General features: G+C 42.9%; 1 pseudogene across 1 annotated transcript; it reads left to right on the forward strand.

Annotated features, from left to right (window-relative positions):
- Positions 1-58: 58 nt before the first annotated feature.
- On the forward strand, positions 59-11,645 carry LOC310798130 (phenylalanine--tRNA ligase beta subunit-like; annotated as a pseudogene). Its single transcript has 12 exons — positions 59-64; positions 109-263; positions 2,344-2,416; positions 2,570-2,685; positions 3,577-3,628; positions 3,743-3,767; positions 4,504-4,540; positions 5,577-5,777; positions 7,727-7,807; positions 7,921-8,013; positions 8,469-8,586; positions 11,608-11,645. The product of its transcript is annotated as a phenylalanine--tRNA ligase beta subunit-like (transcript).
- The last annotated feature ends 6,024 nt before the right edge of the window (positions 11,646-17,669 follow it).

The raw sequence follows: 17,669 nt of genomic DNA on the forward strand, positions 1-17,669 counted from the left end.
ACTGTGCAGATCAGTCACTTTAGAAAATAATGTGGAAAAATCACTACTGTACTGTACTATGACGGTCAGCCTAAAAGCAGTGGCCCCTCTGCTCTGACCCCCATATAGACCTCAGAGAAGGAGATAATCAGCCGTGAGCAAGGTGACTCCAAGGCCTCCGGAGCGTCTGACGTCATCCTCTACAAGATCCATGTGCCGGCTAACCGCTATGACCTGCTGTGTCTGGAGGGGCTGGTCCACGGCCTGCAGGTCTTCAAGAACAAGTGAGTAGCACGCTGTGTGTTGTGTTGGCATCTCAGGCGATGTGATGAACACTAGCCTCAACGCCAGACTCATCAGTCATTCTTCCTTCAGAGTCTCGGATGCGCGGTCCCCACTGCAACGCCGACTAAGTGGCTGCACGCGACATACACGTTATCAATCACAATAAAACTGTACCCACCTCTGAGACAATGTTGTTATCCATGGTGTGGGTGCCCTGGCACTCCCAAATAGTGCATACTTTCCAATACCGAGCACTTTTTCACATGGCAGAGCCGATGCTCAAAATTGTAAACTGCAGTACACCCTCCAAACCACTGAGCACCGAACCGATACCTCCGGCGTTGTGGAGCACCTAAACACTTCGGCACTGGCATGTGAAAAAGGGCTTTCATTATATTTTATTTATAGTTTTATTGTGATTGATAGCGTGTATATCCTGTGCAGCCACTTAGCAGGCGTTGCAGCGGCTGTAGGGACCGCGCATCCGAGACTCTGAAGGAAGAATGACTGATGAGTCTCACGTTGAGGCTATGATGAACACTAAACCCCTAACACTAAACATTTCAGGTTAAATTAATTCATGATTCATGTTAGTTTAAAGCATTTTTGGGGTGTGTTTTGTTCCTGGCTGTGTCAAAAGAAGGTGTACAGTAGACTGAAGTGTATTCTCCATATTGGGTTTGGTGCATGTATAATTGCTCTAGTGTTGCTGTAAAGAAAGCATTCATCTGCCTGAATATGATTTACTCTACTGCATCTTTTTAAGTGAAATCTAATGCCTTGCCCTGTCTTAAAGCTCTATTCTGCAGCTTTTACAAGTTTTGCTATTGGAGAAACTGCGCCCTCTGGGTGCAATAGTATCGGTATCGATATCGCCATTCAAAGTCAACCAAACACAGCGCCAGAAAGCTCTATGTACATGTTGTGACATCGGGTACTCACCAGGTGATGAAATAATAATACATAGTTACGTGAAACGTCATTTTCGTAGCAAATCCGCACCGAGTTACTTCCTTGTTTTCCTGAAGACAGCGCTTCCTCTGTACAGCACATGCACGGTATGCCGCACATGCTGCCTCTGGGACGCCAGCACAAGCATGCTTAGTCCCAGGAGAGGCCTTTGGAGGGCGGTGTCAGTGTGACCAATAGAGGCAACCTTCTCCCTGTTACAACTTACACGTCACTGTACCATCTTCAATGACTCAAAAGCTGTTCTATTAAGGTGAAAAAGTCACTTAGCAACTAGGGATGTTCGATATTGGCTTTTTTACCGATATCCGATAATGTCCAACTCTTAATTTCCGATACCGATATCAACCGATATCAACCGATACCGATATAAGCGGGCTTTTTTTCCACCAAAATTTCACGTAACAAGTTACATAATGTAGCTTAATGTAGCTAAAGAGTTTAATATATAATATGCATGTTGTGTTAAAGTTGTAAGTGTTAGAGAAGCGAGCTTGTGATCAGAAGGTCGTCGGTTCAATTCCCGGGACCGGCAGGATAAATCTGGGTGGGGAAAGTGAAAAGGCAGCGCTTGCCCCTCCCTCATTACCACCACTGAGGTGCCCTTGAGCAAGGCCCTTAACCCCAACCGCTCCAGTGGAGCTGCTCAGTGGCCAACAGATCAGACTGTGGTTGTACTGCTCAGCTTCCAGGTATGAATGTGTGTGTGAATGTGAACAGGGCACTCCTGAAAAAGAGAGCATTGCTCTCAGTGAGACTCCCCCTGTATTTAAAAAAAAATAAAAAAATATCGGCATGAAAACCGATACCGATATTTTCCGATATCGATTTTTTTATGCTAATATCGGCCGATAATATCGGTAGGCCAATAATATCGGACATCCCTATTAGCAACACTTCAGAGACTGCATGTCCACCTATCAGAATACAGTTAAGGAAGCTAGGAATTCATTGTCTCGGTTGGACTGCTGCCACTCCTTGGCTTGTACTCACTGCTCAGTCAATACAACTTTCTAGTTTCTATTATTCTGGATTGTAAAGCGCTTTGTAACCTTGTTTCGAAAATCGCAAAATTGTTATTATTGTTGTTATTATTATTTGTGTTCTCAGGATGGAGGCCCCTCGATACAGGCGTGTCAGCGCATCCGGCAGAGAACCTCAGAGGCTGATCATCACTCAGGAGGTGGGTGGAAACATGGACTTGGGGATCAGCTGGAAGATCTTACTGGAGATCAAATTGTTTCCCGTAAACTGAAGCTAACCACAGGTGTCACCGCCTTGTCCACTGGTCAGACTTTGGCTATATTCTATGGATAACTATGTATCCTGTGTGCAGACGGCGGCTGTACGACCCCACGCTGTGGCCGCGGTGTTGAGGAACATCACCTTCACCCAGGAGCGCTATGACAGCTTCATGGAGCTGCAGGAGAAGCTCCACCAGAACGTCTGCAGGTCAGATCAGCTGCTACCTTAACCTCACTCACTTAGTTTGTTGACTGTATGTATCATTGTGGCTTCAAATGCTGGTTGATGTCACCTTCATGAAGGGGATGGCAACTGCAGGAGAAGTGGTTGGTATGACCAGAGACAATTCAATATAGAGACACTGCACTGCAATAGTAAGAAATTGTACTCTTCCGGTCTCCTAAATTGGTGTCGTTATCATCAGCTTGTGATTGGCTGTCTGTCACTGGTATGAAACTTCATTGGCTGACCAGTCTCCTAAGGGGGCTTGGCAGTGGCGAAACAGATACAGGAAGTGACTGGATGTTGAACTGTCTCTATATTGAAAAGTCTCTGGTATGACTTGTGTTGGCCTAACCAGTTTCAGGTAGATGTGGAAGAAAAAACTTGTGTGTGTGTGTGTGTGTGTGTGTGTGTGCGTGCGTCAACTATTTTGATAACCGATTAATCATTTTGAGTATTTTTTTAAGAAAAAAAGTCAAAATTCTCTGATTCCAGCTTCTTAAATGTGAATATTTTCTGGTTTCTTTACTCCTCTATGACAGTAAACTGAATATCTTTGAGTTGTGGACAAAACAAGACATTAGAGGATGTCATCTTGGGCTTTGGGAAACACTGATCGACATTTTTTCACCATTTTCTGACATTTTATAGACCAAACAACTAATCGATTAATTTAGAAAATAATCGACAGATTAATCGATAATGAAAATAATCGTTAGTTGCAGCCCTGTCACGTCTGGGGCTTTGGGGGAAAAGTGATAGACATTTTTTCACCATTTTGTGAGATTTTATAGACAAACTACTAATTAGTTAATCGATAATGAAAATAATGGTTAGTTGCAGCTCTAATTCCGTCTCATTTTCCGTCTCCTTCAGGGTGGAGGAGGCTGAGGTGGTGTACCCAGACGGCAGGACATGTGTGTACCCGGTACTGCATATATTCCCATGACAAGCAGCTTGTAGCCGGTCCTATGTGGTTTACTGTGACATGTCTTCCTCCTAGCTTTTGTCTCATTGATGTCACTTCCTGTTTGGACTGTAGGAGCTGGCTTACAGGAAGGAGAGGGTCTCGGCTAGGGATGTTCATCAGTTATCAAAAATCGATAATTGATCCTTAAGGAATGGAATCGATCATGTGGAATTCTTATCGATTTTGTTGTTATTATTATTATTATTATTATTTTTTTTATTTTTTTTATTTTTTTGCGGACTAGGTTTGGGTGGAATTTGTTCCTCCTCGCCCCACTCCATTGCACAGCCGACTAACGTGAGGTGGAGCTTCATATAGTCTCTAGTTTTCTGGCTGGGCACGGGCCTTTGTGCCAACAAAACTGTTTTAAACATGGGGAATAGACTACTTGCACAACTCCACTACTTCCTGAAATGAGTAGGGCATCTTGGTTTCCTGTCCTACACTATTGGATGAACTGATTAATGTCAGGTGTGCCTGACTGCTGCAGTCACAACAACAGTGATCAGGCACACCTGACATTAATCAGTTCATCCAATAGTGTAGGACAGGAAACCAAGATGCCCTACTCATTTCAGGAAGTAGTGGAGTTGTGCAAGTAGTCTATTCACACCGGCACGCGCCGGGGACAGCAGTGTTGGAGAGGAGACACATTGAAATAAAGAGTTCATTGAGGAGAACACGTTGTCTCGTATTTTCTGCCCTAGGCATTCATTTTGTAAAAAAAAATATATAAAAAAAATATTATTATTAATCTGATCGATAATCGATAATTGATCGTTAATTTTCCCCGATTTTCGATTATGGAAATATTTCAAAATGAACATCCCTAGTCTCGGCCGATTTCATCAACCGCAAAGTGGGCATCAGGTGAGCCGACTCGCTAACAACTGAAATGTTGTACAAAACATCTCTTTTACTCTGACTGCTCTGTGGCCATCGGTCCACTTAAAGGAACACTCCGCCCATTTTCAACCAGCTTTGTATCATTAGAACATCAGTAGTATATCAGAAAACTGTAAACGGTTTTGAAGTCTGTCATTTAATTTGACAGTTATTGAGTGTTAAAGTGTGGACCAGTGACATCACTGGTCCACACTTTAACACTCAATAACGTGATGATACAAACGTATCATCACGATACGCATAATACATATACACATAATACGTAATGATACAAAGCTGGTTGAAAATGGGCAGAGTGTTCCTTTAATTATGTTTTATTAAGCCAGGGAACATTTTCAGCAACACCACCTACTTCAAACTCCTACAGTTTCACACCTAATCACAACCATTAACTTGGCACTCAAACTATACACGTGTGTGTGTGTGTGTGTGTGTGTGTGTGTGTGTGTGTGTGTATTTTATTAGCTGTATTTTATTAGAGAGTTTAATTAGATGACTAGTTTGGTACAATATAAGCTACTCGCCATACATAGGGACACTCTGGAGTTACTTCCGGTCTGATGTCTGATGATGGTAGCGTGGGCCGTGGGGGGTAGCGCTCATGATGACGGTAGCGTGGGCCGTGGGGGGTAGCGCTCATTGTTTTCAATGGGGAGTTTCCCCGTGCTGCCCCCCTTGCTTGCGTGATGCGTGAGTGTCCCTACGTTTGTGGCCGTAGCCTTCTGGGATTTACTAGCCAAATGCAAAATCTATATCCACCATTGGCCGTTGGCTAGTGTTAATTTTGGACCCCTTATTTATTTTTCACATGCAAAGTTTCCAAACATGAATAACTGCTGGCTAATAATGTCACCATCCATCTCTTTACACCTATAAAAGTAAAATAGTGAACAGAGTTTGAGTAAACTGCTCCAAACATGCTTGTTGTGAATGCGCCCTAAGAAACGTTTTTAATCCAACCGGTTGCTGATCGGCCATCTCCTCCCTCCTACCTGCCTAGTGAGTCGACGGAGCACATGGCCCAGCTTCTGACCAGGATGTGCCTGCTCTCCCAGCCCACGGGCACCGGAGACCAGATCCAGGTGGAGATTCCTCCCACGCGCTCGGACGTCATCCACGCTTGTGACATCATGGAGGACGCCGCCATGGCCTCAACAACATCCCCCGCACCACGCCACGCACCTACACCGTAGCCAATCAGGTACCTGGATTTCCCTCTGCGTGTGATTGATTGTGCGCGTTCCCAAATACCAACGTGAAGTGAGAAACATGCTTCAATGTAGCCTCGAGTTTAGGACGACACAGCGGCAGCTAGACGTACTCGAATGTCAGTTTGACGAGGGGGTCCAGGGGAGTCCCCAGCAAAATGACTCAATTGTGTGTTTTCACCATAGACATAAATAATATGGACGTAGCTATCCCATTAAATGTCTTCTCCCTGGTGGAGTTCAAACGTTGGCTGTCACCATCTTGATTTTTCGTCAGCAGAGTGGGAGGGAATGGGTTGAGTCCTTCCGCACCTCACGTGAGATGGGAGTTTCCCAGAGCCGCAGCTTCGCCTGCTATTGGTCCATGATCAGCAAGCTGCGCGATAACTGGACAGGCGATCTGTCAATCACCCCCTTTTCTATCATCTATTTTATGGTAAATGGTAAATGGCCTGCATTTATATAGCGCTTTTATCCAAAGCGCTTTACAATCAGTAGGTACATTCACCCATTCATACACCGATGGCGGCAGGCTACCACGCAGGGTGCTGGCACACCATCAGGAGCAATTCGGGGTTCAGTATCTTGCCCAAGGACACTTTGACATGCAGAGGAGGAGCCGGGAATCGAACCACGACCTCTTTTATCCAAAGCGATTAGTGGACGACCCGCTCTACCTCCTGAGCTACAGCCGCCCCAAACAGGCGAGTTATATACAAAATGACCCCCCATACAGTTGTTATGAAAAGGTGAAATTAGCTATTAGACCAAAACTGTGTTTCGGTCCAGGCTGTAATTACTGATGTTTAATTACTGTTTAATTACTGTTACAAAGTAAGTCCTGCCTCAAGTGGCCATTAGAGGAATACACAGCTTAAACAAAGACTTCCGCATCTGCAGGGGAAAGTGGGTGGGCTTGCCCACTGGTTTTCGCTATGATTTCAATGACTAGAAGTTAGCTCAAGGAGGGAATGTAGTGCAGATACTTCCTCATAGCTTTCACTCTCTCCTGTTTATCTCCTCATCTACATTATAGTAGAATTGCGCTGTTCACTTCAGCTGTGTCGAGTCACGTTTTTGGGGAGCTGCACGCCGCCTACGCCGGCAGGCTCACCAGCTGCAGCGTAGCCCTCAGCGTGTAGGCGAGGGCTTTGATGCTGACCACCAATTCCACTTAACTCATCTAAAAATGGCGTGTGTGTTGTTCTTATGTATTACTTTATTGTTTATTTAGACGGGACAATGCACATTAATAAGACAGTTATACACGTACAGAATCATCCATACGTGACAACGGTAAAAGTGCCGGGGTTAGCCGAAGCTCATTTTCACCCGCAGTCCTCGGAACATAAACAACTAAAAACTACAAGATAAATACAGAATACGGGAATAAAAAAGCAATATAATAAAAATGCACAAGGGATAAAAAAAAACATACACAAGGGATAACAATACATACACAATAAAAGCAATACACACAAACAGATAAGATAATAAAATGATAACATGTCCAAGAGAAGGCTATTGATTATGGGTGCACTGTTGTGTCGTTTTGAGCCATTCCTTGATTTTGAGTTTAAAAGTAGGGAAGGTGGGACATTCCCTCACTGTGGCCGGGAGACTGTTCCATATCTTTCCGCCCACAATGGACAGGACGTTCTTCCCCAAAGCGGTGCGTCTGTGGGCCAGCTCACAGTCTCCTCTTAGGCACGCCCTGGTGCTCATGCCCTCCACGGACCTCCGTTTAAAAAAACTCTCCCAGAGGGGGTGGGGCAAGACCATGAAGACACTTAAAAACAAAACAGGCCTGTCTGAAGGTTTTAAAATGGTCAAAATCAAGGAAATCATGCTTCTTTATAATGTTACAGATATGGGCGAAGATTGTTTTTTTATCGAAGATCTTTAGGGCTGAAGAAGCTGTATTTGCTTTATATGTTCATAGTTCCCACTGAATAAGCTGACGGAGCTGTTGAGGCAAAACCTGGCTGCTGCTGGATTCACAGAGGCCCTCAACTTCGCCCTGGTGAGAAAAGACACACACACACACACACACACACACAGACACACACACACACACACACTCACACTCTTTTCCTCTACTATGAAGTGCTGATTGTCCCCTCTCTCTTCCCTTAGTGTTGTCAGGAGGACATCGCAGACAGACTGGGGAAGAAGCTCTGTGAGACCAGGGCCGTCCACATCTCCAACCCCAAGACTGCAGAGTTCCAGGTGCCGTAGAGTATAGTAGAGTATAGAGCTATAGTATAGTATAGTATAGTATAGAGCTATAGTATAGTAGAGTATAGTATAGAGCTATAGTATAGTAGAGTATAGAGCTTGCTGAGTTGACGTCACGTCACGCATTGTTGTCGGCAGTGGGGTTGCCGGCCATGACGGGGGGCTGTGGGGGAATCCTGTACTGTGTCAGGTCCCCCCGCCTTAACTTTCTGTTGGCTTCTGTTTGTGATTTGGAGGGGGAACGCCGTGGTTAGTCAGTGTTGCTGCTGCTTCTTCATGCGCTCCTTCGGGGAGAAGGCTTTTTTCCAACATTCTGGTTGAGGAGCTGACGAGTACTCAATTTAATATAGTTAGATGCAGGTAGGTCTGTTTCCATACGAGGGCGCTCTCTGCCTCCTCTGACTGACGGTCATGTTTTCAACATCACTGCTGTTTTCCTCCACCAGGTGGTGCACACCACCCTGCTGCCTGGCCTGCTGAAAACCATTTCAGCTAACAGGAAGATGCCCCTTCCCCTGAAACTGTTTGAGATATCTGATGTGGTGCTGAAGGATGAGACCAAAGGTGTGTGTTATAGAGAGGCAAAGTGACCGCCTACTTCCTGCTTCAGCAGCACTGTACCAGAGATTTTCATCCGCCATTTATTTTCCCATAGACATTTAGTAAAATGCTTATGAAAATAGATTTACTTAGTCAAGCCAAACGGTTCAGCTATATTTAGAATCGGGAGAGACCATAGAACATTTCACTTGGACCAAAAAAAAAAAACGTCATTGAAAGAATGTTTTCTTTAAATCCGCAATTCTTTTACCTTTTGGTCCGATTGAAATGTTATGTGGTCTCTCCTGTTGCCAATGGCAATGGCATCCCAAGTATCATCATACTATTATGGGATGCGATGCGAACAGTTGTATTATGGGATGTGCGTTTCCCAGGCAACGACACATGTTGACACGTTTTGGAACAGCGCTGCATGCTGGCACAATGCTCCTAAAAGCAAAATGCTTATTGTTTTGAATGATTTGGCATCTTCTCTTACTGTTCACTGTCAACACCAGTATTGTTGTATTGTAATAATATGCCATAAAGGTTTATCGACATTTTGGGGAGAGCAGGAAAAAACCTTTATTTTTTTTTGCAACTTTTTTTTTCTGGCCTGGTGGGGGCGCTGCCACTGAGCTTCCTCTACTGGCAAACCTTGCCAAAACCAGTGATGGGCAAGCTACTTGGAAAATGTAGTAAGCTAAGCTATCAGTTACTCTAGATTAAATATAGCTAAACTACATTGAAGCTATCCCCAGAGAAATGTAGCAAGCTAAGCTACGAGCAACATGGCAAAAGCAGCTTGCTACATCAAAGCTACTTTTTTTCTCACATTGAATCAACTTCATGTCAAAGAACAACTTTCCACCAAACAAATAGGCAGGCAAAAAAAATCTCATTTTGATTGTTTATTATATTATAAAACACACTGAAACTCTCACTGGCACAATATTCAAAAACAGACAATAAAACCTGAACGTCTTCTTCATCACTGCCAGTGGCTCCCTCTGGCTCTGCCATCTTTCAAAGTTCGTTGCTGATGTGACTTCGCCAGCACATGACATATTTTGCCCTACCCTTAACCAATCGTCAGTCTTCATTGCCTAAACCCAACCCAATCAGAGGCAGAGTAGTGCCGGGTCTTGCTGCAAGAGAGGCAAGGATGCTAAAAAGCAAGGATGAGACAACAACACTTGTTGTCTGTCATAATGGAACTGGAAGTGCTTTATTGGCTACACAGGCACACTTGACATAATGCAATGTCTCCTCCTGTTTAATCCAAACCACAGCAGAAATCTCCACTGCGTGCTTTGCTCATGGATTTTCTCTGGCAAGTAGCTTGTAGCTTTTGCGGGAAGCTACAAGCTACTTGGGTCTATAAATAGCTTAGCTACTGAAAAAGCTACTTGGTTCAAAGGTAGTGAAGCTACCACCAAGCTACTGAGAAATGTAGTTAAGCTATGTAGCTTCGCTACTCGTAGCAAGCTACTGCCCAACACTGGCCAAAACATACCTGTGCATTCCTGGTACAGTACTAGTGTGCCTTCTGAGTGTGTATTTAGCACTGCAGGTTACAAAAGAATAGACTGTTTTTCATTTATGTCTGGAAGAGCTCATCGTCATTGATATCACTTGAGCAATTGCGATGTCATCAGTGATGTCACTCGAGCAATGTTGATGTCATCAGTGATGTCACTTGAACAACTGTGATGTCATCAGTGATGTCACTCAAGCGATTGTGATGTCGTCGACATTCTATGATGTCATAATGTCAACACACACTTGGTCCCTTCGTAAAGCCTTCTGTTTGAGACGCATTGTACACACAGAGCTGAAGGAATGTCTGCTCTAGCGCTGGGAACACATCATCTGAACCAAGTCCACTCCCTCCCACTAACACAAGTGATGAAGGACTTTGTGCTCTACCAAAACTGACTTGAAGGACTGTCACTTTATGGCATTTGTGGCTTTATTTACCGAAGACTGCATCGCAAACCTGGGACGTGTATAACAAGGCTTCCGATGTTTACAGCAAACTCAGCCGCAGTATCTACCAACAATAGCTGATGTCCATGTAAAGATCTTGGAAAACTTGTGGTCATGATTAGGGGTGCACCGATCACGTTTTCTGCCACCGATCGCCGATCGCCTATAGGAAATATCTGCCCGACCGATCACCGATATATAAACTCCTCAAAAAAAGTTTGGAAACGTTATTTTAGGTCGATTATTTCTCCCCTTTAATAATACCAATTGGCATTGTATTTTATATCGTTGGAAAGCCTGATTAGTGATAGGGCTTTTTTTTATTAAAAAAAAATAATAATATAAAAAAATATCGGCAATCAGCCGAAATATCGGCAATCAGCCAATCGCATATTTGAGGTCAAAATCGTCCGATACAGATTGCTTGCCGATCGATCGGTGCACCCCTAGTCATGATGTATGACAGGTCTAGTCCAGCTGATGCTGTTGATGATGTAAGTAAGGCTGGACATGTTTGCTCGGAAGCAGAGGCCATATGAACTATGGGTGTCAAAATGTATCGTATAATCGATGCATCGCGATGCGGACGTTTGAATCGAATCGAATCGTTGACATATGAATTGTTGAATCGTTTGTTAAAATTTCTATTGACATTCAGATTTTAAAGCACTTTCTAAGTCGAAAAGGCAGTTGATATTTATCTGACTGCTTGTATTAATTGATGAAAAAGTAGTCATGTGCAGTAATAATACAGAAAATTAAGGATGTGATACGTGGAGCTGCAATACTTTGAGCTGTATCGTGATGCATCGTGGAATCGAATCGAATCGTTGACAGATGAATCGTAATCGAATCGTGAGGCCAGTGAAGATTCACATCCCTCCTACTCAAGCTGCTCTATCTACTTCAGCATGTAAAGCGTGCTGCCTACCAGGCTGGATGCATGTGGGGTCAGTCATTACTTTGTCAACCAGAAGCACAGTCCTTCTGACTGGGAGTGGAGCAAGAAAGGTGACGTGTGGCAGATCTTGTGGATTGATCTCCCCTCTATTGCAGAGTTACCAACAACTGACCAAGTGTGGATGCAGATTTGAATGCCGTGGAATGTGCAAATGCTACAGCTCGCCTACTCTATGACATCACGGATGACATCACTGATGACAATTAGGACAATCACCTAATTAAAAAATCCGGCTCCGTCAGGGTTACCCCCACAGCCCAGGGGCGGAAGCCATCATCTCCTCCGTCTGGTTCCTCCCCATACTCCCATCACTTATAGCCTCAGACTGATGACATCATCACTGATGACATCACTAATGACATCATCACTGAACTATAGCCTCAGCCTTAGGGCAATAAGCCTTCACACGTAAAACATCATAGCTGTGGCCGGCACAAAAAATGTAAACAGACAGAACAGCAGATGAGAACATTGCCCACATTGCCAAATTTATATAGATAGATTAGTAGATATATAATATAATAATATACGGTAGATTGCATGGTTAAAACAGCACATTTTAATTTGATCTGAAAAACAATGCAGGTATCCTCAGTGGAAGTGGTCCTGTGAAATTGGGTTTGATACACAGTGGTACTTGGTCTTAAAAGTTACTCCTACTACACTACTACACTACTCCATATTAGTTTTCTGTTACACCAAGGTTGTTGATTGCCTCTTTTTACCTGAAAACAAGCAGGATAATTGGGTTCCCTCTGTGAAAGACGGGGGAAACCAAGCGGTGTGGAAAGCCAGTGTTCTTGCCATCATTTCCCTGCATAAAATAACAAATGCTTCCACCCAGAGAGTCAACTTTTCTGCCATTTGTCATCTAGTTGAAGGAGAGAGAAGGAGTTGCTGTGTGAGCCAGAGCTCATTCCAGACCACTTTGCTCTCTCTACTCTAATGATGCAATATGTCTGAGTAAGAGCGCACATTTTCAAAAAGGTTTTCTCTCAAGTCATCATGAATGAGATGGTGAGGTCAGTGTGCTCACATCATCAGCACTCCAAACCTCCAAAGCTTTTGAAGACCTTTTCTGAACGTTTGAATGACGACTATATAGCAACATGACAAGCCAGCGGTGACATGTGACAGGCACAGTTGGCTAGGACTGTTACTGCACATTCACACCAGGGTGGGTGGGACAAAAGCTTCACTCAACTGAAGTTGGCCGCAGTGTAGCTTAATTCTGAATGTTGCCAAACTTCATTCATACTGACGTTTTATTTGGTTGCCAACTCGCGCACGGCTATGGCGTAATCGCGTGTGCAGGCACGTCAGAGTTTCTGAAATGTGCCGTCTTCAAGCGATTACATGGAGCCCTCAGCGGGAAGCGTATCAAACAATTCCACTCTGGAAGGTGGTTCCAAAATGTGTCGTTTCCTAAGCCCAAATTCGCCGTCGCCGGCTAAAAGGGAGGCCCCGTCACCATAGGAAACCGTCCTCGTGTAAAGGGCCCCTGAGACCATCTTCATCCGGCTCTGTGACCTCCACCGCAATCCCAAGACGAGAGGGACAGACAACTTGAAAGTTGTGTGTATGTTGCTTCCTCTCTCTCCTCTTCTGACTCCAGTGCAGCATTATATCAGTACCCATTTTAAATAGTGAAACATTTACTTCATATAGCACAAATTAAATGTAATTTGAAGTAATGGTGTTCTCTCTCCTCTTGTCTGACTCCAGTGCCATGTTCTACCTGGCAGTGATGGGTGAAGCCCCTGCTTCTTGGTCATCAGTGCTGGCCTCGCTCTTCCCTGCAGCAGTTTCCACCTGGACGGTATGAAATGCTGACACTCATGTTATTGCTAATGCAGGTTTTGCTTTACCGTCCATATATCCTCAAAAAGCCCAGCTTAGCACAAAGACACTGGTGGTTGGCACGCCTGGGTTACCAGGAATGGGGTTCAAATCCCTACAGTGTCCTGCTTATTGTTGTGGCAATTTGAGGAAATCAAATATTGTTTTCTCTTAATTAACTATCTAAAAAAATCAACAATACTGTCTCAGTTCATGTACATTTGTATGGTTAGTTTTAAATTCATTAGTTTTAAATTAATTACACACTATGTGTGTGTGTGTGTGTGTGTGTGTGTGTGTGTGTGTGTGTGTGTGTGTAGGGCTGGGTATCGCCACTGACTTCCCGATACGATTCCGATACACAAGGTCCCAAGTCGATATGATTTCCGATACAATACGATTCGATATCGATATTTTAGTTACAATACCAGTTTTGCTTTGATAATGGAAGATATTCTCAAAGAACTAATGCTGTAAATTGTACAAGGAACCCTCTAACCTGGTGCATTTAAAAAAAATATTAATATTTACATAAAGAATTAACCATAAAGCAAGCAGTTACATCATGTAATTCTTTTTTATTTAAACATGACCAACATAGTCATTCAACATCTTATCTTTCTTTACAGTCTTCTGTCTCTTTCTTTAGTCTTCTGTGAGAAGCCAAACAAATTTAGATTTCCACTATAGAACAGAATCATTGAACAGCAGCATGTTGTAAACAGTGTAAAGTATAAATGCTTTGTGAATCAAATTAAATCAAATTAAATACAGCTCATGAACATTTCCAGTTCACAAACATTATAGTGCAAACAGATTTGAGGTCTGTACATCTGGCTCATGGTGCATGCACAATGCACATGTAGCCTACAGTATTTATGTTTTTGTTTCAACTACAAACATAAATAAATGTCAACTTGAAACTATGTTTTAACTACCACACACAGCCTATAATATTATAGCCTATGTTTATTAAAAAAAAAAAAAAATGCATTTAGAAATATCGATACTGGGATTTATGTATCGATACTTGTTCCTTCACATGAATATCGATTCAATATCGATATATCGATTTTTTTTTTCCCAGCCTGTTCGGAGGGAGGGGAACTCGTTGGAATAGCGTGATCCTCCCACGTGCTATGTCCTACCGGTGAAGCTTCCCCTCTCAGGTGAAAAGAAGCGGCTGGCTACTGCCCATGTCTCGGAGGAAGCATGGAGCCAGTTTCAGCTCTCCTCAGATCAGCAGAGGGTGGAGCAGCAACCAGGATAAATAAATTAAAATTAGCACTAATGGGGGATAAAAATTGGATAAAAAAATGGGGGGGGGGGGTGTTTTGTTTTTTTAAGTCAACGACTTTGCGATCAGGGAGGACCACCCACCCTAAGACCGCCCATCTAACCCACCTGGTTGCCTGGCTCCTGCAACATCGAGCATTTTGAACCACTCTCTCATTGGTGCTATCACCTGTCACTCATTCAATTTCAAACCCCTAGACCCTGCCCTCAGATAGCAGCTGTGGCAGTGAAGTGGCACATTACTCATTTATGTAGTATGCGGAGCGCAGCGATTCAACGTAATATTTTAGTCTGGAGAGAGACTAGTGACAACCTAACTGCCCATAAGCTTCAGGCCCTAGTCGTGTCACGGACACGGTCAAGGGCTCAAGTAGTCTCTTAAAACAGACGGTTGTCTCCTGCAATTTTCAAATGCTTCCACTTACTTTACTTCAAGCTGGGAAAACCTGGTCAAAACGGAAAGGGAAACTAATAATAATGAGCGAGTAAAATAATGCGATAGGGGGACGTCCCGGATGTCCCACCTAAAGGCAGGTGATTGGTGATTGGTTCAAACTTCCTCCGGTCTGAAGCGTCCTCCAACCTTTGCCTTTGACCAGGCTCACAGTGGGTGTGAAGTACAGACTGTATATGCATTCACAGAATGTAGAAGAGGCAGTCTGGCACATTGATATTGTTAAAGGAGGGGAAAGCGTTATTTGTTCTCTTTCACCATCCAGATGTGTCCAGCTGTTTGCTTCTCTAATTAGGATGGTAATGGTTTCCCACATGTTGTTGTGGTGACAGAAAACATGAGGGTGTTTTCAGCTGTGAGCGGTATCTCCATTCTTTATACAAGTGCTCCTCTAATTGTTTGAGAGTTTTTGACCGTGGTTACACCTGTCTTTTCAAAGCGATTCCACCCACGCGTGTCATTTAAATGTTTAATTTGAGTTTGGATGTGTGGATGGATTTATTTTGTCCCCACTCATTACTTCCTGGGAAAAATGGCATTTGGTGCATTTGAGCATGGGAGGTGTGCTTGAAGGTGGCCACAATACTCCCTGTGAAATCCAAACACAATGTGAACCAGGTAACCAGGTAATTCTGTGCCATGGCCAGTGTTGGGCAAGTTACTTTCAAAATGTAATATACTACATATCACTAGTCACTTTCATTGTAAAGTAATAAGTTACTTTACAATATTACTGTCTGTAACTTGTTACTTATTACACTACTTTTGGATTACTTTCACCAAAACAACAGCAGCAGCAGAACGACATCGCCGCCCCGGAACCATCCCGAAACATAATTTCAACCGTCTTGAAGTCAGTGTAAACAATCCAAAATTCAAAATGTTATCATTTCCTTTGTTATTGTCATCTATAGTGGTTATTTGCATAAGAACACACGGTTTGATTAGGAAATGATTTTATTTAAATAGGTGCTTTGATTTTTTTTTTTTTATCGATTTGTAACTTGACTTAGGCTACTTGACAAAGTAACTGGTATAATATTACTGAAATCCTATAAGTAATAAGTTATATTACTGAGTTACTGCTAAAAGTAATATATTACATCTAATATGTTACTTTTGTAATGAGTTACCCCCAACACTGGCTATGGCACAGTAAGAAATGTAGGCCTATTTACTGTAGGCTACAATCTCCTCACCCCTTTAAGGGGAGATATATATACTGTATATAACTGAACCTTGCCCTTCAATTTAACCTCCGGAGAAGCTCCTGCAAACAGAGACCAAAGCAGAGGATGAGAAGTCCACAGAATGGTTCATTAAGGACAATTGCACCGCAGGCTAGAAATAGCACTACATTATCAAGGCAAAAGTCCATGGACTGGTGAGCTGTTTTCATCCAGACGACAGCTCTGCTGTGATGATAAGTCATTTTCCAGCACAAGCAAGAAGAGAGCTATGATGAGAATGAACACTTTCATAGCTCCATATCTAAATGAGAACAAAACAGTGAAGGATGTTGAACCAGAACGAAAATAACATCCAACCACGACTGCTGTATTAAAACAGAAAACCAGAGAAGAAACACTGATTTCAAAACTTGAGAATACATTGTCTTCATAAGAAAGGTTATATTAATAATGTATTTTGTCTGACTCTTATATCTCCCTGTCAAAATGCTGGCATTTGGATAAAATGTCCTTGCAAGTCAAGAGACCGTTATCTATGCTTCAAAAAAAGTCAAACCGTGTTGATTTTTGTCTCTCTGCAAACATACATAATTACCATGTTGCACCATAGAACTGTATGTCTACAATGGAAAAGCGTGAACGGTTTTATTGTCTATACTCTAGGGAGGGCAGTGCTTCTCAAATGGGGTCCGGGGACCCCCAGGGGTCCTTGAGGGGGTTCCAGGGGGTCCCCAGCCAAAAGGGGGGTAATTTATTTTCACTATAATTCCATTCATAAGTAACACAATGACTATTTTGGTCATGGGTTTTATACACTTTCTGTAATAAAACATCTAAAAGCATCAATCTTATTATCATATGGGGGACCGTGGGACAAAATCCTATCAAATGGGGGTCCGTGGTCTAATTTTTCTCACTTTAGGGGTCCTTCATGTGAAACAATTTGAGAACCACTGGGGTTATGTCTACAATACACTCAAGTGTAATTCTCTGTTGACACAGTATGTATGACTGTATGATGGCACCATCTAGTGACTAGATAGTGACATGCATCTAATTAGCTGATCACTGTATGCTGTTACTTTTTTTATTTTTTATTTGATCTGATGTGATTTATTGTACACTACTGTTTTTCTTTTTTGTATTTTTAAAGTGTGTGTCTCATAACTCCTAGTGAGTGGTCCACAATACTTGTTGTATGTACCAAATTGTTTTTATGCTGTTGTATTGAGGAGTGACACATAAATAAACTTTTCTACTCTACTCTACACTAGCATACAGGGCCATGAATTAAAGGTATGATTTCATACTCTATAGATAGATGGTAACATTTATCTTCATAACATTCAGCCTACTTAAGTCACAGCGACTGTTAGTC

This window comes from Poromitra crassiceps (genome assembly GCF_964638095.1).
Source record: "Poromitra crassiceps genome assembly, chromosome: 25".
NCBI lineage: Eukaryota > Metazoa > Chordata > Actinopteri > Beryciformes > Melamphaidae > Poromitra > Poromitra crassiceps.